The sequence below is a fragment of the Phasianus colchicus genome, chromosome 5 (assembly GCF_987193195.1).
Source record: "Phasianus colchicus chromosome 5, bPhaCol1.hap1.1, whole genome shotgun sequence".
In the NCBI taxonomy this organism is placed as follows: Eukaryota; Metazoa; Chordata; class Aves; order Galliformes; family Phasianidae; genus Phasianus; species Phasianus colchicus.
In genome coordinates, this window is record NC_143440.1 from 49,497,260 (window position 1) to 49,519,882 (window position 22,623).

Genomic DNA, 22,623 nt, shown 5'->3' on the forward strand with positions numbered 1-22,623 from the left:
GAGATGACATCAAAGCAAGAAATATGAACTTGCAACGTGTTTTTTAATCAAGTTCTTTCATTCTTCTTCCCTTAGTTGTAGACCCAGAGGAAACAGTATATACCTACCTTACCAATATTTATCATACTATCTAGAAATCTCCCTCTGTGTTTTCGGAGGACAAGCTCTTCAGGGCAAAATATTCTGCCTGTTCTCTTTATTTTTTTTTTTAAACAAAAGACACCAAAATAATTTGTCAGTACCTATCTAAGGATGGTTCTCAACTCACATCTCACTTTCTAGGTAATGAATGCTTTGTTTATTTTGCATCACATAAATGATAACAAATAGTTACACAAGGTTCATTTGGATTAACTGTGCCAGGTTATAGATACCTTCTCTGATGTAACTTTTCTGTAGTTTTTAGTTTGAAAGCTGTGATGTTCATTCACAGTCAACCAATATTTTACTAAAGTATTCTTTAAACTGAAGAGTAGAGTACTGGTAAGGCAGTCTAGTGTCAAGCTTTTTAGTAGCTGTGTAAGAAGTGATAAAGAGAACCACATTGCGGATGAAATTCTGCAGAACAAGGCACATACTGGAATTATGTACAGTGCTTATCTTGCCTCCTAACCACTCTTGCAGCTCAGAAATTTGTCTGTCATGATTATAAGCGTGTCAGGTGGGGTTTGGGCAGTGGTTTGTGGATCCTCTGACCATGATTCCCTCTCCAGTCATAGCTGTAACTATGGTCTAAGAACTGTAGCGTGCGCTACACTGGTAGCTGTGGGCATCATATCTGGGGAGTCAAATATGAAAGGTAAAACTTGTGCTTCCTGTGTTCTGCAAGACACCTGTGTGAACTTTGAGAAGGAAGGAAGAATTTATCCATGGTTCATTTACAACCCACATATCTTTCCAGTATTCTTCACTTGGCTAGTGGGGAAACAGCAGCTCTCAAATGGTCATTTCTGCAAATGCCTTCAGCTGCCTTGCTCAGCAGAAACATCAAATTTAGAGTATTTAGGAAAAGCAGTAAAGAAATGTAGAACAAATTCTTTCTAAATGGAATTGATTTATCTGTAAAGGGTTCTATAATGTTAATTATTTCTTTTAAAGTGCTCACCATCAAAATGATTAGTACAGTTGTCAGTAGAAAAACATGGATTTCATGGAAATTTTGAAGTGATTTTAACTGTACCAACATCTATTTTAAAAAGTCAATCAAATAAAACCTCAACTTTTGAAAGTAGCACCTTACAAAGTTGCTGCATCATGTTATTAAGGTTTTTGCTAGGTCATAGTTTTGACAACTGTCAGTTACTTTCCCCTCCCATTCCCCTCAAAGTTATGAGAAGTAGATTGTGTGACTCTGCTCGTGTACTTGGTGTTGGTTGGTTGATTTCCAAGTTACCTGAAAATTACCTGCTGCTCCCCCCCAGTAAATTGAATATATGTATGTTTTCTCTCTGACCCATTTGTCTATAAGTGTAGGGATGCCCTAATAGCGAGGAAATGAACTGCGCAAACAGGAAACCTCTATGGATAGTACTATTCTGGCAGTTTTCTTTGACATTTGATTCCTGCACTTCCTCTCCCTGACTTTCCAAAATACATCCAGTTACTCTCTTCCTGCAGCTGGACCTAAATTGCACAGCAGTATGTAGATTAGGGTATCAACAATGCTAATCAGAGTCTTGCAGTTTTCAGGTCACTAGTTCAAAGCCATCAAGGCTAGAAGGGGTTGTAATTTGTTTCACTGTCACCACTTTCAGGAATAATGCAAAGAGAAAATGGGTTTGTCTCCTTGGACAAATTAATGTACTGCATGTAGAAAAGGACGTTGTGAACGTGTTCAAAGTGGTGCTGCAAAACATGTTAATCACTTTACTCATGTTTATTTATTTTGTTTCTCAATAGCAAATAACATGTTAAGGGAGGAGGGCATACCAGGCTTTCTTGTGTTTCTTCTCTAGACTTGTTCTCTGCAGGACTGTGGCATGTTTTGGACTTGTGGAGATAACCTGTATGAAGCTTCTGTCAGTTTGGTAAGACAGTAGAAGACTTTATCAGCAAGAACTGCTTGGAGAGCACTTCCTATCATTGCAATTTCTTCTGGCTTTTTACCAGTTGGACCCTTAAATGTACTGCAGAATTGGACTCTGTTAAATGTTTGCTTCATGTTTCAAACTATATAGCACGCAAGATGAGCTTCTATCAAGTTGCTTCTAGAGCTTGCTTCTATTCTGAGATTGAGAAGAAGGGTGGCATACAAAAACACGTGTATTGTGTATCTAGTAATTGAATGCAAAATGAACCATTCACTATGAAATAAAATTAACTTGCTGCAATGGATACTTTCACAATATATATTGTTAGACTACTAAAGCTCAAACTCTTACTATTAAGATGCCATATAAGTAAAATGAATTTGTTGCTCTATAATTAGCAATGTATTTCCAAATAATGAATTACTAAAAGCTCTTTTTCATCATGAATAGCATTAATTGTAGTTACTAAAATTGGCAGGAGGGAGGAAGGGTGGCTTTTTAATTTTTTAAAATAAGCTTTGAATAACAAATGAAAATATCGACCAGTCGTGAGAGAGGCTTACTGTGTCAGTCTAACCTCAGTAGAGAATCTGTGTCAGTGTTAGCAGGATGGGGAGAAACTGCAAGTATCAAGTATTTTTTCATGAATAAAACAACATAGAGAATTGTAAATTAAAGCATTGGGCTCTCAGCAGAAAAACATGCTTTATCTGATCTTCAAGCTTTTTAAAAAATTTAATAGTACTTTACAGAACTGAAGTGCGTGTTTTAAGTTCTAATTAAGAATAGCTGAACTCAAATTCTTTTATTGAAGCTTAAACCACGTGCAAACAATTCAAATAAGGATTAAATTTATATTAGAAGTATGTTATTGAAAAGTGAATGCATGGGGAGGAAGAGAATGAGTACTCCAGTTGGTGACATACATTTTAATAGGCTTTATTCTGATTTCTGTTTTTCCTTTCCTTGGAAATTCAAGCTGAAACTTTTAAAGTTTGGTGCTGAAGCTCATTGGTCAAGAGAAGTTTTGCTAAGCTGTAATGAAGAGCCTGTCATTAGGTAATTAAAATTGAGGGAGATGTGAGAGAATAAGTAGGAGTATTGCATGGAACAGTATAATGACTGTATATTTTTGTGGGGTGTTTGCTGTTTGCAGATGACACTAATTGGGCGGCCATAAGGTATTGCAAAAGCTTAAAGGGAGTATGGAGGGGACTGTGCATGATGCTGCTCTTTCATGAAACAAAACGAATGTTCATTCATTATATAATTAAAATGTGGAAGTAGCTCCCTGAGGTTTTTTAGGGAGATGGGGTGGGATAATGATATGTTAACATGATTTCACTAAATTAATTCTTTGGAAAGTAATTAAGTAAGATTGTCCACACTCCATTACTTCCAAAAACTAAAATCTGACATGGTCCATCATTTTCTTGTCTTGCTTCAAAATGACTGCTTGTTGAATAAATATAACATACCCATTTGAAAACCAGTAAGTGAGGTTTCAAACACTGCCTTTAGATGTTGTGGGATATGAAATTACATTTTTGGATCTTAAATCTGAAATAAATACCTCATAGTAATAGAACAGTTTGCATTTTTTAGTAGCATAGATGCTGTATTTGATCGTAAATGTGGAAACTTCCTACAAGCAGAAAAGAACAATTTTCTTTCCTGGTTTGTATATGAAACATTATTTGTAATCTACTTGCTTGTAGTCACCTGAGAGTTAGGAGCCCTTTGAATGCATCAGCCTGAGTGAAGCCATAAAGTTTGAAGTTCGTAAGATGCAGAGTAGGTGAGCATATTTCAATATGTAAATAGGAAAAAGAGTCATTGTTTCAAGCTAATAAAGGCATTTTTTTAAATGAAGACTTGATAAAAGGTCTGTATTTCATGAACGCTTTGCTTCTTTCTAACTGTGGTTAAAAAAACCAACAACAACAAAACAAACAAAAAAGTCCAATGCAAAACAAGCAGAAATAGCTCTGGGGATGTGCAGCTCCCACACACCCAGATGGGGGCAGCTGGGCAGTGGTGCACTGATGTCTGGTGTTTCCCTGGAGGTCTGGGAAAGTTTTTGTACCCTGAAGGCAGCAGCGTTAGGAGCAGCTTTTCTCTCCTGGGGGGAAATCGTTCTGAAACCAGAGAAAGATGCTGACAGACCATCAGTTTCATATTTATTATATGTTTTCTAGAAACAAATACCATTCTATTGTTCTTTTCCCTGTCCAGCATTTCGCAAACCTATGAGTCTCTGGGAAGAATTCTTCCAGCTCCCAAGTGACAATGCTACTTGAAATAGCTTGTTGGGTCTGGCAGGTGGGTCTTCCCTATGACCCTGAAGTGTATTTTGTGTAATACATTGCTTGGCGTGGTCCTAATGATCAGCTTGCATGGAGTCCGTTGGCCGGGGATGGCTTCTTGGGTGTGGGTGAGCTGTGCTGCTAGATGGGTGGTCTGGCCAGCTTGGATGGGTCACAGGGGGCAATGGAGTCTTTATCTAAACTGTTAAAAACCTTACAGGCATTAGCATGTCCTGAGACTCTGGCCGATCTTTATTGGAGTTGATGTCTGCATTTACATGTTAAAGAATATCTGTCTTCTTGCTGTACAACTTTGAAATATGGGCTGAAATAATAGGTCAGTGACAGCCAGGACTTTGCTCAGCTAATGTGAAAAATGAGGCCATCTTTTTTAGGTTCCTAACCGTGAACAGAGAAAATTGAATTGTATTTTAAAATGGAATGTGAGGAGTCTGTGTCCGTGGATTATGTGAGGCTTGGATATTAAGCATATTTAAAATAGCTCAAAGCATAACAAGGTGAACAATGGCTGATGTGTTTTGAGGTGGGAAGTGAAATGCTGCTGCTGTACAGCACATAGGAGTTTGGCTGTGGAATTCAATACGTCGGTGTTTTCCAGCTCTGAAAATGCACATGACCAAACTCCAGCAGTCTGAGAGCATTAGGATTCTTAGAAATGCTGTCCCTCACAGGAGGAAAATGAAATTACACCATTTTAATTTAGGTAGCTCTCTGTAATGCCACGTGTGAGACAAATTAGTTGTTTTTTCTTTTTCCCTTTTTTGCTAGACAGATTTTGTGTCATCCCTGTGGCAGCTGCTTTTCAGTTTGGAAGTTCGTAATTTCCTCTGGGTTCAGATACTTTAATGAACTAATTAGGGATCCTCTGGGACAAAAGGTTTTATACATACAACTTTGAAGTTAAGCATTTATATGTTTTGTCTGGCTCAAGGCCTTGCTGCACTAAGAATTGAGGAGATCTCTTTTAAAAACTTGCTCTTTTTGTCTGCTGTGGCAGATGGGTAGGTGGGGTCAGCTACCAGTGGCATGCAGATAAATCTTCGTGTGAATGGTGTGCTGCAGGACCTGCAGCTGAAGGGCAGAAAACTTTCAAAGAGATATTGTAAGATGCCCTGGCTCTGGTATGCTATATTTTAGCTCTCTGTGTAAATTAGCATAAAATATGTTGTGATAGGAAACAATCTGTAAAGCAAATCCCCTGATGCCTGTCTCTGGAGATGTTCAAGGGCAAGTTGGATGGGGCCCTGGGCAACCTGGTTTAGTATTTAATGGGGAAGTTGGTGGCCCTGCCTGTGGTGGGGGGTTGGAGATTCATGATCCTAGAGGTCCCTTCCAACCCGGGCTGTTCTGAGATTTTGTGACTTGGTTATCTGTCCCTCTCTGCTGCTCAGTGCCAGGACCAGAGGGGGCACAAACTGGACTTCAGGATGTTCCGTCTGACCATCAGGCAGCACTTCTGTGCTGCAGGTGTCAGAGAACTGGCTGCCCGGAGGCTGCTCCTTCTTGGAGATCTTCAAGAGCCACTAAGGCATGATCCTGGGCAGCATGCTAGCAGCTATTCACTACTGAATATTAAAGACTCTTGACTCCTTTGAGGAAATATTAATGGATAGGGCAGAACTAAAATCAAGGCTCTAAATTTACAGCTGTTCTGCTTCATTGAATGATCTAAGAATGGTCATTTCAAACGCTGTGGGTATGCATGCAGCAGACTACCTGGCTATTTTGTTATTTAATAGCTCCGTGTTCCCACTTCTGCTTTAAATAACAACAATCCAAATGTTAGTGTTTATTTCAGGGGATGTTTTTTCCATTTGATGATTTGCTGTATGCTGTGTTTTGCTTAGACTTTTTTTTAGTGCATTATCTGAAAGAACAGGTGTGTTATCAGCACAAGTTTGGAGGAAAGAAAGTAGTCTTTCAGAACTATCTTTTTAGCTCAGCTATAAATCTGTTATCTGAACTGTATTTCAGTGGTCTTCTGTGACCTCAGTGGTTGGTTTTGGATTCTGAAAGCAGTAAACTGAGACATGGGGTTAAACATTCAGAGATGAAGTTGAAAAATGTTTGCTGTTGTGTTAAGAAAATGCTTAATAACTGAAGTTCATTGCACTTGGAAAGCATTTATGGTCTCCCAGGAGTGATACGTTTATATTTACTTTTTTTTTTAATGGAGTTCAGTGGTAAAATTTTAAGGTGAAACTTTAAAACAGTGAACAGAACAGAATGATTTGTTCTCATGTTGTCTCATGTGAGTTATTTGAGAGATGCCATTCTGTAGCTGTGATTCCTAGGTAGGATGTTGTTGCCAGGACCGTAACCTCTTACACGAACACATACTTCTGAGTGAATAATAGGCTTGCTTCTAAAATTTGTTTAAACAGGGAGATTAAATACCAGGGCAACCTACCTTTTTTTTTTCTCCTTTTTTTTTTTTTTTTCACCCTAGGGCAAAGCTATATAAAAGGAAAAACGATTCTTTGAATTAAGCTTCTACGCTTGGTGAAATGTATCTGGTTTCCAATGCGTATGTATGCAGTAAGAGAATAATTTGAACTACTAACTTTGAAGATGAATTTGGATATATTGTTTCAACTTTTTCAATTAAATAATGCAACATAACGTAGACTGCGGGGAGTCTATGAACAATATGAAAGGTGCCAGGCTTGGCTCTTCATGTGTTATCAGATAAGGTGTATAAGGGTTACTCAGGAGTGAAGGTTAACAGGCCAGAGCTGGGGAAGCTGGGCCATGGTAGGATAATACTCAGGAAGCTGAGGTTCTTATTTTCAGCCAACAGCACCTCAGGCAGATAAGCTAACGTGAGGTGTGATCAAGTGGAAGGTCTTACTTCCTCTCCTGCTCTGTGTGGTTTTACCCAGTGAACATTTGACAGACTAATTTGTCAGAGATAATTTAACATGCTAACCCAACAGCAAAATCTGTGCTGTGTTTGTGTGTGGTACTTTGTTTTTGCTTTTGCTGGGTTAGTTTTCTGCCAGGTCAGAGAATTAAATCAGCTTCGGGAGGCGGTAGGAGATAAATTATGGGAATAATGGGTGCTGCAGACTAAATGGGGGCTCCTCAATGGGCTCATCTTACAGAACTGGACCCGTGTTTTGTCCTTGCAGCTGCTCATCACACCATGTGTTGAATGGCATCAATAAATTAATTCCACTTACAAAAAGAGATGGGTATCGCTTCTACTGTGGCAGATAGAAGTGATACCCTGCCCCCTCCTTCCATCTTTTAAATCTTGTGCCAGGCCTGGTGGTGGATGGTGAAGCTGTAAAACCACATGTGAGCCAAGACAGGGGAGAGGCAGGCAGCCACTGCAAGATTGTAATATGGACAAAGCATGATTTATAATTTAATTAAGTTTGTATGGGTGGAAAGCTATGTGTGGATTGCAAATACAATTTTTGTTTGGTTACCCACTCAAAGCACAGTAGACTAACACACTTTTTTTTTTTTAACCATTGAGATTCCTGCATTTCAATATGGAATGTTTAGCTTCTGTGCTTGTGTGTGTGTGTAGTTCTGGCCCCTGGAAGCCATGAATCTCAACATTTTGTAATTCTTCTTATGTTGTTTGCAGAATATGATATCTTAAAAAGTCAAATAGGCCCAGGCACATAGGGATGCACACAATATTTTTATACGCAGAAATTTTCATTCTTAATTGCATACTGTTTTTATTCTTGTATTTTCCAACTTTATAAACATGTATTCCTTAAAACTTCCTTTTGTACTTTTGCCATAAAAACAAAGAAAATGAATGATTTCTTCTTTATATTGCCTTTCTTGAGAACATACTGCTTTGGGGGGCACACAGGTCAGATTATTCCATAGCTTTGCAGGAAAAAGCATGCCATCAAGACAGCATGAATTGATCAGTAACAAACATAATCTGTGTGCTGCTGCTGCTCTGTTCTCAGAACCAACGCTGGGTGATTGTGACTGAAGCATTTCACTTGATAACGGCAGGCTCAGTGAAAGGGGAAGAGGGAGATCTGTCAGATTTGTGCTTTGAGTCCTTTAAACTAAAATGCTCTTGCAGGATCTACCAGTCATCTTTATTGGTCCTGTGTGGGAAGGGCTGGATTAATTACCTTGAGCAGTTGTCTCCTGTTTGTTTACTTTTCTTAGGTTCCAAAAGTTTGGAATAAACCTAATGCAGCCTCAGTGATTCTTGCAGGGCTCTGTAGGATTTTCTTGAAGCTCACAAACCGGGTGCCTGATTCTGGGTCATTAACCTTGGTGGCTGTGACTTGGAAGGTTATGAGAGATTTGTGTGCATGTTGTTCCAGAAGGGCTTAACTTCAGTGCTTTATTTAAAAAAAAAAAAAAAAAAGTTTAGCCTCAGGGAGACCTCTAAATCTAAGCCTTTTCCTGCCTCCTGAATTTGGCAGTTGTTTCTCTTGGTTTAAGTCTCTGGGTGTGCGCAACGTAAGCTTTGAAGTAGCTGCTGCCTGACTGAAGCTTCTCTGGAGGCAGGGAGTTGGGTGAGGCAGTTTGTGTATTTGACTGTTATTTCTTTCCAGTATATAGATATTTAACACAATACACAAGAGTAAGTGAAACTGCCTGTTTTTAGTGAAAACCATAGCATTTGAGAATTGCAAAGACTGTATCTTTTCCGGTTTAATTTTGAATAATTATTAAAATCAACTTTTTTTTTCCAGAGTTTTAATAGTTAGCATTAAGAATGGTTAATCCATTTAGGAAGTGGATGGAATGTGACATTCAAGGAGTAGGTATTTTGTCACAGCCCAGTTCTGTTGCATGATGTCCCGTGGGCCACTGACAAGTACTAGGAAAGGCGAGGGAAGATGCATGGGAAAGCAACTCAAGCTTTTGGATGTCTATCAGTGTGGATCTACACGTTGTCTGCCAATCTGATACTCAGCACAGTGAGCAAACGTTTGCAAAGTCTGTGGCAGTGTGTGTATCCCAAACAGAAACATGGAAACATTTCACTTCTCCTAGTGGGGCTCTTCAGATGCTATCTCAGCACTGCGTGTGTATGTTTCCTAAGAAATAAAATACGCATGGGTCACTTTGACTATTCCTAACTTCTCAGTCTGACTTCCTTTTGAAGAGTTGTCTTGAGGAATCGTGGAATCACAGAATGGTTTGGGTTGGAAGGGACCTTTAAGATCATCTCATTCCAACCCTGCCATAGGTAGGGATGCCTCTGTCTACACCAGGTTGCTCAAAGCCCCATCCGGCCTGGAGGAGTGGATTAAGAGTAGAACAAATATATTGGGGTGAAATAAAACTATTCCAAACACTGGATATTGAAAATGCAGGAGGTTGTGATAAAGCAAATCTGGTGCCCAGGAGTGCTTTGTGGTGCTGGGACTGCTCGTACCCTCTGTGATGCATTTGGGCTGCCTGGGGGTCTGTGTCAGAACTGTTTAACAGCCCTTTCTGACCCCTGAGGTGAGCAGTGGAAACTGCTTTTGTAAGCCAATGAAACAAAAATGCTTTTGTTTTCCTTACTTCTGTGCATTAAGAAAGATTTATCATTACTGTAGAAGTAATTGTAGTTTTCTTAGTAGAAACTTCATTTATTTTATGCAGTACTGTAAACATGGCTTTTTATTTGCAGTTTATTGCAGTACCTTTTCTTCTGCTACATATTTATTCAGTTTTGCTCATATAGAATCATTTGTGATACTAAAATGTTATACCTGCATAATAAACGACAAACATTCTATGCTGGAAATAGGAATTCTGTGCCTCTCCTGACAAACCAGGGGTTTGTATGGAAGATTTGTTCCTCTTCTGTCCAGTTAGTGCTGGAGGAAATTGATTTGTTGGTTGCATGAGTCCCTGTTATCTATTGTTTAGCATCTTGTTTGAGAGATGTATGCCATGCAGAAATTTTGTTTATTGCTCATTTGCGGGTAACAGAAGTTGCATCTTCTCTGAAATAAAGAATGCAGATGATTCCAGTAGCCAGCCTCAAATATCTCCACAACCTCAGTAGCATCTTGCAATTTGCATCAGTAGAATTCCCACTTCCATGGCTGCAGGAGCGGAGACTCGAGGCAGTGAAGTGAGCGCAAGCCTGCTGGGGTAGCATGGGGTGTGGTGATGTTGATGGGCTTCCTTGGGCTTTCTGCAGGCAGAAAGCTCTGGAAACAAATGAGTGTTGATAAAACAACTACCTTTTGCAGATGGTTTTTTTTTTTCCACATTTTTGACAGACTTCCATGCCTTAATTAGCTGGTGAAAAGGTGTGGGCCGGCAAGGCATTGGATATGAATGATACACAGTTTCATAGCCTGCATTTTTCTTTAAAGCAACATTGTTGCACAACTGCACTGTTGTGTGGAGCTAGGAAGAGCTGTATCCATTTGAAATAATCCAGGATTAGCTGGAGAACCTTCTGGCACCTCCATTTCTTTCAGAGTAACTCTCTTGTTCAGGTAAATTCTTAGTATGGCATATTATGCATATAATCTCAGAACTGTGTGCACTAGCTTCCAGTTCAATCCAGTGCCTTATTCACATTCAAATTAAATTTCTAGAATAATCATCTTTTTATTGCTCTGTATACTCTGAACATTATCCTTCCTGCCCTTTGTATCTTATTGAGAGCACAGGAAAGATCAGCTGAAGGAGATGTTTTTGTAGCTTCTGTCAAGGACAAGGAGGAAAGATGAAAGTAGGTCTTTCATACACTGTATTCATCTTAAATGGGGTGTATGCTGGGTGCTGTGCCTGCTGTGAGCCTGATCTCATACTTTCCACCTGCAGACTGATTCTCAGCTCCTTCATAGAACAACCAGGGACCCAGTCTTTGCTCTGCAGCTGCTCTGAGCTCACTGCCTGCAGGATCTGCTGCAGGAGGCACTTGCCCACAGTGCGGGTCTGTGACTCCTAAACACACCTTGTGGAGGTAATTACATCCCTGCGTGTGCTGGCATGAGACATGGGGTGAGCTCTTCCATAAGGAAAGTCAGTAGCAGAAGTAACTGCCTGCCTTGCAGGGACTTGTCCAGTGGCATCTCCATCAACAGTTAGGAGCTGGCTGTGAGTGCCTGGCAGTATTTTGGTTGTTGGTGCTGGGTACCAGCTGTAACTACTCTCATGCACAGGACGTGTTCCTGTAGGTCTGCTTAATAGAAGGTTTCAAACAGCTCAGCCCTTTTTTCTAAAACAAGGGAAGGGAAAGAATGATCTGTGTTACCATCTCTGACCTCCTATTTTATCTTTGTATTTCTAACACCATTTTGATTTCTGGAGAGAATGGGCCTTTCCCATTGTGCTGCTGGCCCCTCCTGATTGCTGAGCCACCAGCTTTCAGCAGCTCAGACTTTGCAATGGAGACAGGCAGCTGCCAAGGCAGTAGGTTTGTCTACTGTGCACACTGTGATCTCTCTCAGCACTGATGATGATCAGGCTTCATCTCAGCAGTACACCCATGATACAGGGCAGTAGGGATCGAGCTGGATGAATGTTACCTTCCAGTTGTGATGGATGCAGGGAATATATTTTCTGCTCTTCTCCAGCCCCTTTGCAGCTCCTGGACTGTGTTCACAAGAAACTGGAGGTGCGAAGGGTTGGATATTAGGAAACATTTTTTCTTCAAAAGAGTGGTAGTGCATCAGAACAGGCTGCCCATGGAGGTGGTGGAATAACTGTCCCAGGAAGTGTTCAGGAAAAGGAGCAGAGGTGGCACTTAGGGTCATCGTGGCTTAGAAGGTGTAGTGGTGATGGGTTGGTGTTTGGACTAAATGATCTTAGAGATGTTTTTCCAACCTTAATGATTCTATGATTTTGAAAGCTGAACTGGAGAACGAGCAGCATCCTGGGACAGGGAGCTCTGTGTGTTGTGGTGGAGAGGCTGTTTGGTGAGAGCCAGCAAATGCTGAGCAGCTTGTGAACATGCTGAAGAGCAGAAGCCTCCAGAAACTGTACTGTGGAAACATGGTCCCTTGCTGAGATTGTAAGGAAATGCAGGTGTCTTGGGTCTTACTTTGCTCTGTTGTAGGCAGTTATCTGTGGGGGAGAAGAAGGTGTTGTATTACCTTCTGGTGTGGAGCCATAGCTAATGCTGCCTTTTTGCTGTCAGCTGAAGTAGTAAGCAGGTAGATAGCTTAACATCTATGAAAAAAGAACTAGGAAAATTGGTGAACTTTTTAAGCTCTTGAAAGTTAGACAATGCTAGACCAAGGGTGTGTAATGTAGCTTAAAATACAACTCTTATTTGTGTTTTTTAATTACTTCATCACTCTGTAGTTTTTCTAGGAAGTGTGCATCATCCATTTTATACAGTAGACTTTTCTGGAATCCAGTAATTGACTTATGGTCAATTTTAAAACTGGGAAATATAAAGCCTGTGAATTTGACAACTCTTTCAAAAGCCTCTTTTTCTGGCAAAGAGAGATAGAAAGGCATTGAGGTACTTGCAATACAATAACAATGTACAAAAATTAATATTTTTGATTCTTTTAATGAACTGAGTGGGAACTGTCACACAGTGACTGCTCAAAATGTTGTTTGTTTTGTCAAATACTTTTTTTTTTTTTTTTACTTAATAGTGTGCTTGTGAAGTTGTCTTGCTTCCACCTTTTTTTTCTTTTAAATGGAAATAGTGTAGTGACCTGAGGGAGTGAATGCCTTAGTGATGCTTCCTGCTACAGCCATTGCTTGCTAGATGGTAGCTGGGGATGCTGCCTGATCAACTCGGTTGGTTTTGAAAAAATGTTTAATGAAAACAGTGAGGAGTTGTGTCACTGGGGCCCATGGAAATGTACCTCTGGGTCAAGCCTTTTCTCCTGCAGATAGAGCCTGACACCTGGGATTTTTCACTAAATGCTAATGTTAAATATGGGTAATGTGACATCTTGGTCTGCATAGGTTACTAGGAGATTGTTTATTTTATTTCTGTATCTAGCAAAACTTTGAGTGTTTTCTGGCTGAGCCTTTTCTTTTCTGGGCTTCGTTCTTATCTGTCTTCTGCCAAAATGAAGGTTTTTTGAAGCATTTTCTGCTTGCTTTTTCTGCCTTAGGAAACTGATGTCCTGCAAGCAGAAAATGTTTTCTGAATTGTCTATTCCGTGCATTTGGGAGAAATGTTTTCCAGTGTATTTCAGACTTTTTCCTACCTCTCGTAAATCTGTCGATTTCCGAGTTCAGCATCCTGCTCACCTTACTGCCTCAAACTCAGTTCTGTGTTGCAGTGAGCTTACTGTACCTGGGTCTCACCTTGGGTGATTCTGAAGCTGAAATAAACTTCACAGATTTGAAGACAGCTGTAATCAATAATGCTTTAAAAAAAAAATTCCTATTTGAATCGTAAATAAAGGTTGTAATATTAAGTAGTTCCTGGTATGTTTTGAATTTGCCTCTTGAGGTCACAGACATCAGGAAAAAAGAAGAGGGAAGGATGAAAGAGGGAGAAGAGGGAAGAATTGTGTATTTCCAGGTTCATGAGAGAACCATCAAAATGTTAAATGGGCTTAATTCAAGTGGCCATACCTGCCCTAGCTTGTGTCTGTGCAAGAGTACAGAGGTCCAACTGCAGAGCTGAGGAAGCAAAGGAGAACTTTTTGTCCTAAGGATGTTAGACTTAAAGATTTGCCTTTGCTAGTAGATTCTAGCTTACCATGGAACTTGGAGATCAGATGCTTTGGTAACTGCAAAGTGATGAGCCAGGATTTCTGTAATTCTTATTGGCACTGGTGTTTAAGTTTTGTGCCATTAGAAGATGGTGTTTGGACAAGAATTTGCTCAGCACACCCTCAGCCCCTCTACTCTCTCAAGTGGAGCTCTTAGGGCAGGAGCTCTGACTGCCACCAGGAAGAAATCAGTCTCAGCCCTCGAGGCAGAGGATGACTGTGTGCCAGGCATAGGGCCTGCTCTCAGCAAAGAGCTCATGTTAGGTTCTCATGCTAACAGATCCAGCTTTGAACAAAACAAGAATGTAAATCCTCTTTCATATCTGTCAGAAGTAAATGGAAGGAAGACTTAACACCAGCTGGAGATGAAAAAGAAGAATATAGGAAAAATTCCAGTCTGTTGTGGGCTTCCTGGTGCTTTGCCCCAATCCAAGCAAGAGTGGCACAAGTTCATGCAAGTGCTTCTCAAAAACTTCAGGCTAACTGGCCATAGTGGGAAAAAACCCTACGTTACTGTGAAAGGCAATACTGAAAAAGATGGGATTTTAATTAAGCCTGAAAATAACTTCCTAAAACTAGAAGATTTTTTCCTTTAATATTTAAATTGTTATTTGTCTTTGTGACAGCCTATGATGAAATCTAATGTTATACTCCATTAATTTCAGAAACTAAAATATTCAAGAAGCTCAGAGTTCTGACAAATAGTCAGACCAGTGCTTGAAGTGAAGCCATTAGCTGAAAACGAGTAAGCAGAGTTTGCAAAAATGATAAATCTGTCTTTGAATTCAATTCAGTTACCCTTTCTGCAGGTGTAGGAAGAATGTTTTATTCTTTTCATGTTATATTGCTTGGTCTGAGTCCACAGAAAACAATTTGAAAGGATGGCAAGTCTTCAAGAAAAGTATAAGCAGAACATTTGACAGAGGGCTATATTTTATGAATAAAAGCTATTGATTAGAGGCCGATATCTTCCAATACTTAATTCTCAAAGAGCTAAGTTATGAAACATGATAAAAGACAAACCATTTCAAATTGGTAACAATGGATTTCTAACTATTGGTGTTGTCTCAGTTTTGATTGGTCTGATTGCTTTGCAGCTGGGGGAGGGATCAGCAGTGCGATGGGGAAGGCTCCCCTTGGAAAAGCCTGTAGATGTGTTTTATTTGCCAGTTTCTGAACTTTAACAGTGTTTTAATTTTTTTAGAAACTTTAGCATGTATTCTTATAATTGTCAATAAAATGCAGATTATAGAAGTTACAGGTAAAGCTGTCAATTGCCTGAGTATGTTTAAGTGTCTGCTGCAGTTCTAATATGGAAGTTAGGAAAATGAAGGAATGTATGCTAATATAAGTAGTTGCTTAGATGCTTATATGCTGCCACTTCCAATGTAATGTGAAGGCTGCATTTAATTGCAAATCAGCCATTGGCTGATGTGTCTTAGTGGTTTCCTGCTTGTGAGGATGATCATCTCTTCAGTAAAATAAGCACACAGAAAGTACAAAATAAGATTGGTCTGTAATGAGCAGTGACAGGTTGACATCAATAACTTTTAAAAGTTTTAGAAGATGTTTTAGATGAGCTTGTTTTCCTTCTGATCCGTCTGGATTGCAAGTAAAAGTGTGCCTTTCCAATTTATTTACCCAGGAATTAGTTGAAGAATCTGATAGAGGCATTCAGTTTTCCTAAAGACAGTGAAAATATATTGAAGCGTCGCAACCAGCAGCAGTATTGATAAAGTTTCTAAGAAAATGTATTGCGTGTACTAATGCGTGAAGTTTAATTACACATGGTTGAAAACCCATTCAGCAGAAGCAAATCTTGCATCTAGTTTTTTTTTTTTTTTTGCCCAACAGTGCTAAATAAAGTCTCGCTAGTGTACACTGGGTGACCAATTTGAATTCATCCTTTGCTAGGTTTTGTAAGGCGATTTGTTGAGCAGGAAACTATGACATGTATGACAGAGGCATTGTAGGTGCTCTCCCACATTCCACAATGTGCTTTTGTTCTCCTCAGGTTGTGATAGAGGCACACTGACCGTCACCAAGGACGTAAAACAGTAAAACACAGCTATGCTCTGCCAGGCTCTTCCTGAGGTGCCTCTACCATTACCATGCCTTTTCCTTTCTTTGAGTTCTTGTTATGCTGTGGCTTCTGCTTGGTGACTCTAGATAGATCACATGGGATCATTTTCCTCAAACTACTAACCTTGTTTTAATGTTATACTATGGAAGACTCTATTTTATTTATTTTCTTTCTTTACTGTACAGACTGCTCCAGCACAACATGGAGCAATGACAATTTGTTCAAACTTTTCCTATTGAAGTGCATGCTTAACAGGGCCAGCACAGTAAGTCTGACCTGTAAAATGTTTCATGGATAAACCTTATTTGAGGAAAGCCCCTCTAATTTTTTGTCAGGCCAAATATTTCTTCTGTTTTTTCACTTGAGTGCTATTAATTGTTTGAGTTCCAAATAGCATCTCATCTACCATCTGCTGGGGAGAAACCAGTGAGCTGCTGGTAACAGCTTGTCACCTAGAGGCAGGTCAAAGACATGCACTTGTAATTTAGCTGTAGCGATTGCTGACTTTTTAGCCACAAGGAACTTATTGAGAATTTTCTGTTAAGATAATGTTTTTCTCTCATTTTGCTAATGAATGCAGTGCACCCTGCTGTGAGGTGGGTCTCAATTATGACTGCTGTTGTGGATTACCTTTCTTTCCCATTCAGCTTCTAATTTTAGGAGGTCGAATTCCTTTTCTTTAGCTTTCTAGTGATAAAGCTGCAAAAGGACAAGCTATTCCTCAGTGAATGTTTGGAAATACAGCGATATACTTTTACAGATATTGGACTACAGTAGCTAGCTGTGTCAGAGAAAACGCTGTTCATAAAAACAACCATCTGTAGTCCATATAGAGAATACACATTTGGATTGCAGTTTTGACAGCATGGTTTAGATATGGTCTGTTCTGCCATAACGTTGATTTAAGTTATTTTTACTTGGATCACTTTTCTCATGGATTCCCAGTGCAATTCAGGGCACAGCGTTAAGCAGGTGTGTGGGACAGTGTTGTCTTCCTTCCTTCCTTCCTACACATAACTTCTGAGGACATGAAGCAACTAATCTGGTCTGTTCAGATTACTTGCTGTGAGATGTACCTGATTGTACCCAACTAGGACATCTCCTTGTGATGTTAATCACTCATAAGTACATTCATTTGAATAGAGAACTGAAAAGTTGTCTTACCTGTTCAGAATATATGCACGTTACGTATATGAAACTTTATAGATGGTATGGCATTGTATCTATAGCTATCAGGTCTGAAGATGAGAGATGATTTCATGTTCCTTTTAATCAGTTTTTCCATCTAAAAAAAGAAATGTTGTTTTCTCTTATCCTTTTATACATTTAAAATGCAATTAGAGAATCTGACAAAGTCCGTTCCCATAGCATTCTGCTGGCAGCAGTCCTGTTTGCCAAGGTTACGTGTAAAGCAACACAATTTTACAACTTTTAAGTGTAGTTTGTCCATTTTTTTTCTTTAACCACACCAAATAACAAGATTAGATAGGATAACATTATTTCAGGCTTTAAATCCACTTGCTTCTCACAGCAGAAAGCTCTAATCTGGTCAAATCAGGGTCTAGCAGAGCAGTCTGGTATGTACCAGACTTTGGGATAAGCTGTTGCACATATGTGTTGTCATTGTCCTTCAGAGACGAACCTGGAGAGCTGCTGCTGTGTTTCAGGTATGGTATAATGTTTTGCATTAGAAAATTGGATGGAGGGAAGATGTGATACTGTGTGATACTGTCAACAGTGATCCTTTAAACAAAGGAGCTGATGTTGTGTTGTCAAAGGAAACTGAACTGCTGTTTTATTTTCCATTGTTCTCCTGCACAGTAAGCCTTTTGGTCTGCAAATAACTGCTGACATTATGCCACAGAAGCAGCCACCAGAATGTTAGGGACTTCCCAGATCCTGAATCTGAGCCTGGCAACTCTGTTGCTGCATTCCACTGTTTTAAGTGCCGCAATGAGTTGCTCGTTTTCATTTTGCAAGTTGTTTTCATTTTAACCCTTGGATTTTGGTGGTTGTTTTTCTTCTTAATTCTCCTTCTAGTGCTCTGGTGTTGTCAGTTCAGCCAGACTGTATTGATCAAATATGTTGTATGGCTGATGCTTGTGCCCCAGACTTGAAGATGAATTCAGTGAACCAAAAAGGGAGGGGAGGATTTTGGAAGAAGCAGAAGGTACTGACCTGACAGGGATCTTTTTCTGTACTGTTAGTTTCAAGCTAAACAGGGTGGAGAGAGATCACTGAAAGTCAGTGTTAGTGTGACTCAAGGAGCCTGCAGAAAATAGTTCCAGTAATTTGGCATGTGAGATCTCAGTGATGGTGTGGGCAGGAGAAGGGGAGGTTGCCAAATGAACAGCCAAGTGACATGTGGAGCATCTGACACTTCTGTGGAGTTGGTGAGGTCTGAAAACAGAAGATTTGTCAAGAAGTGCAATATCTTCAGTATCCTTTACTGCTATACTGAGTCCAAATCAGCCCGCAGTTCTCTCTGCACTGAGCAGCAGGATGTGCGCTGGTATCTCGGGCAGCTGGGCAGCTCCTGCCTTCTCACACATGCTTGGCTGCATGTCAGGGGAGGGCTCTTCATTCCCATGCTTATTTCATAAGGTTATAGTGGTACTGAAGTGTTATTAGTGATTTCCAAGCAATGTAAATGGCTGGATCAATTAATTTAGAAGTAAAGACAGTGAGGTAATGTACTTGCTGGCATTTCAGAGAGCGTAACTACCGGCTAAGCTCGATTCAGACTTGCTGGCATGGGCTACATTTTTGTGCTAAAAAGTCATCGTTATAGGAGTTGCTGCCTCTTCTCTGCCATCCTTTGCCACAGTTTCCATTGTTTGGGTTTTCTTTTAACTTTAGCAGGAAGCCTATGCTGGAAATCGCTGCCCCTGGAAGGCTCAGATTTTCTTTTCTAATATTCTGCAGTGAGTCTAAATTCAAGGACAACTTTGGTCAGAAGTATGAGATGCTGCTTTTAGTAAGTGCTTTCAGTGAGTTGGGCAACCACACCTGTATTGTGCTAGGTTCTTTGGAAATATACAGTGAGCAAAATAGGTCCTGAAAAGTTTTGGAAGTACTTCATATACAACTTGATCCTGTTAATTGGTACTCTAAAGAGACAGCATACATTGAATAAACCCAAACTTGTTTGCCAGTCACTCAGTATCTAGTGTTTCCGTTACTTAATCAGCTGTTACAGTCTGAGCTGGACAAGATAGTCTCAGAATTAGTGTCTGCATGAGGCAAAGGTGAAATATGTTTGTTTAATGAAGTAGTTCTTATGGGGAAATATGCCAGGTCTGTTTTAATTTTAGCTTTTTAATATTTCTGTTTAACAAAGTGTGGAAAATAAGTGAATACATACACAGCTTACTCATCTCAAAAATCAATGGACATTCAACAATGAAAAAATAGTCAGGCTTTATTTATTTGTTTTTCTGATGTTATTGGTGGTGTTAGCATTGCTGTTTTCATTTTCCCTCTCCCCCTCCCTCCCTCCCTCCAAAAAAAAAAAAAAGCAAAAAAAAAAAGCAAAAAAAAAAAAAAACACCCTAAAAAACAAAATGCTATTAATTCTGTGAGATCCTTTATTTCCTACATCACTAATTTACAATTCAGATATAGGTGTTCCATCAGAAAACAGCCTGCATTTTAGTATGCTTGCCTCTAACTAGCAGTGTAAGTATGCCATTCTGCTTTACCTTATATACAGTTAAAAAATCTTTTAAATCATTCTTACTTGTAAACAGTGTGCACATCCTTTTGTTGGCTGTACTTCAGATGTTTCTTCACATTTGGCGAAGTAATAAATTGCTGAAAAACTGGAAGATACTCTGGAAGCAGATTATTCATCTGACTCAGTATTGTCTTCTATTTTGCAACAAGAAATCTTTCCAATCTATGAGATCATGGATTAGCTAGTTGGAAAATTTAAAGAGCAGCACAAAGAACATTGCCTCTTTCTTTTTTTTTTTTTTTTTTTGCTGTATTCACTTTGAAACCTGCAGAATCTCAGCAAAGCATAAATGACGAATGATTGTTTTTTCCAAATATTAATGCAAATGTGTATTATGGATGATAACCAAGCATCTGAATTGATATTTCCTTTGTTTAATTTTGGACATTACATATGGCATTAATCTCATGAGCTAGTGATCTAGACTTGCTTTACAATCCACAAAAGTTCATGAACACATGTAAAATGTGATTTCACTTCAGATTTCTAATTCAAGGGATATAAATTTAACTTTAAAGGCATTTTTCTTCTTTCTATTCCTATTTTTCTACCATTTCTTTCAATTTTCCTCCTTTTAAAAAAAGCAGTGATCAATTCTAGCATGCTTTCATAGAATTGTTAAGGTTAGAAAAGACCTGTGCAATCATCTAGGCCGACTCTTGACCTTTTACCACCATACCCACTTATATCAATGCTACCCACTTGGGTGATGTGATGTTTGTGTGTGGCTGAAAATGGTGATGGTGAACATTGACTCCATTGTAATGCGTCAGCAAAAACGTTTAGGGTTTATGGTCTCCTTCATGCACCTTTCAAGACAGTGAACAGCTGGGGGTTTTATGAGGGATGAGTGAAAGATGTTAAATATACTGACACTGTTAAAAAGTTGCTAAATATACTGACTTTATGGTCACAAAAAGTAGCATGTTGACACAATTGTGTTCTTACAGTATTGTAAAACTGCACAGTAAAGCTGCATGTTACTACTGTGTATTTCTGTCACAGAATGGCCAGGGTCAGAAGGGACCTCAAGGATCATGAATCTCCAACCCCCCTGCCACATGCAGGGCCACCAACCTCCCCATTTAATGCTAGACCAGGCTGCCCAGGGCCCCATCCAATCTGGCTTTGAACACCTCCAGGGACGGGGGATCCACAACCTCTCTGGGCAGCCTGTTCCAGCACCTCACCACTCTCTGTAAAGAATTTCCCCCTGATATCCAACCTAAATCTTCCCTCCCTCAACTTAATACCATTTCCCCTTGTCCTGCAGTTATCAATCCTTTCAAAGAGTTGATTCTCCTCCCCTCTGTAGGCTCCCTTTATGTATTGAAATACTGCAATGAGGTCACCCTGCAGCCTTCTTTTCTCCAGGCTGAACAAGCCCAGCTCCCTTAGCCTGTCTTCATAGGTGAGGTGCTCCAGTCCCCTGATCATCTTTGTGGCCCTCCTCTGGACCCTTTCCAACAGCTCCCTGTTTTCTTTGTACTGGGGGCTCCACACTTAGATGCAATATTCCAGATGGAGCCTCACAAGAGCAGAGTAGAGGGGAACAATCACCTCCCTGTCCCTGCTGGCCATCCTGCCCAGGATAGAATTTGCCTTCCGAGCCACAAGGGCACACTGCTGGCTCATGTTAAGTTTTACATCTGTCAAGACCCGCAGGTCCTTCTCCACAGGGCTGCTCTCAAGGACCACTCCTTCCAGTCTGTATGGATACCTGGGATTCTTCCGGCCCAAGTGTAAAACTCTGCACTTTGCCATGTAGAACCTCATCAGGTTCACCCAGGCCCACCTTTCTAGCCTCTCGAGGTCCCTCTGAATGGGATCCCTTCCTTCTTCCATGTCAACTGCACCACTCAGCTTGGTGTCGTCAGCAAACTTGCTGAGGGTGCACTCGATTCCATCATTGATGTCACCGATGAAGATGTTAAAGAGCACCGGTCCCAAGACAGATCCCTGGGGGATGCCACTCATTACCAGCCTCCACCAGGACATAGAGCCATTGATGACCACCCTCTGTCTGCGGCCTTTCAACCAGTTTCTTATCCATCAAGTGGTCCCCCATCAAATCCACATTCCTCTAATTTAGAGATAAGGATGTGGTGGGGGACTGTGTCAAAGGCCTTGCTCAAGTCCAGGTAAATGATATCGGTCACCTTTCCCTTGTCCACCGATGCCATCACTCCATCGTGGAAGGCCACCAGATTGGTCAAGCATGACCTTCTCCTGGTGAAGTTGTGCTGTCTCAGATCACACACTCATTCCTCATGTGATCAAGCATGTCATCCAGAATGATCTGTTCCATGATCTTCCCAGGCACAGAGGTGAGACTTATCGGTCTGTAGTTCTCGGGGTCCTCCTTTCTGTCTATCTGGATCTTTTTTAAAGTGCTTTGTATTTCTTTGGAGCCACATGAATTGTTTTGAAGATCTTTTCCTCATTACCACTAAGTGCCTTTCTCTTGGTGACTGTAACTGAGCTGTGAAACCAAACGTGTAACCCAGTATCAGGACAACAAAAGTGGACACTGAGTGGAAGGTGGCCTCCATCTGAAGCATCCCAGGGCAAACCCACTTGCTGCCTGTTGGCGCTGAACATTTCTCAGCCCCCTTCTATCTCTTTGGGGATAGCTACTTCAGAAAGCATGTTTTATGCAAGAGAAAATGTGGAATAAGTTGCTATGAAGTTTGTAGCTGCTTTACATTCAATATTGGCTTTGGAACGACGATCATGAAATCACAGAATGGCTTAGGTTGGGAAGGACCTTCAAGCTCATCTATTTCCAACCCCTGGATGTGGGCAGGCTGCC

The 22,623-nt window shown here is 40.3% G+C and overlaps 1 protein-coding gene across 8 annotated transcripts in view; it reads left to right on the forward strand.

Annotated features, from left to right (window-relative positions):
* Nucleotides 1-22,623, forward strand: part of EML1 (EMAP like 1) — a 119,089-nt gene that overhangs the window by 41,664 nt on the left and 54,802 nt on the right. The window lies entirely within an intron of this gene.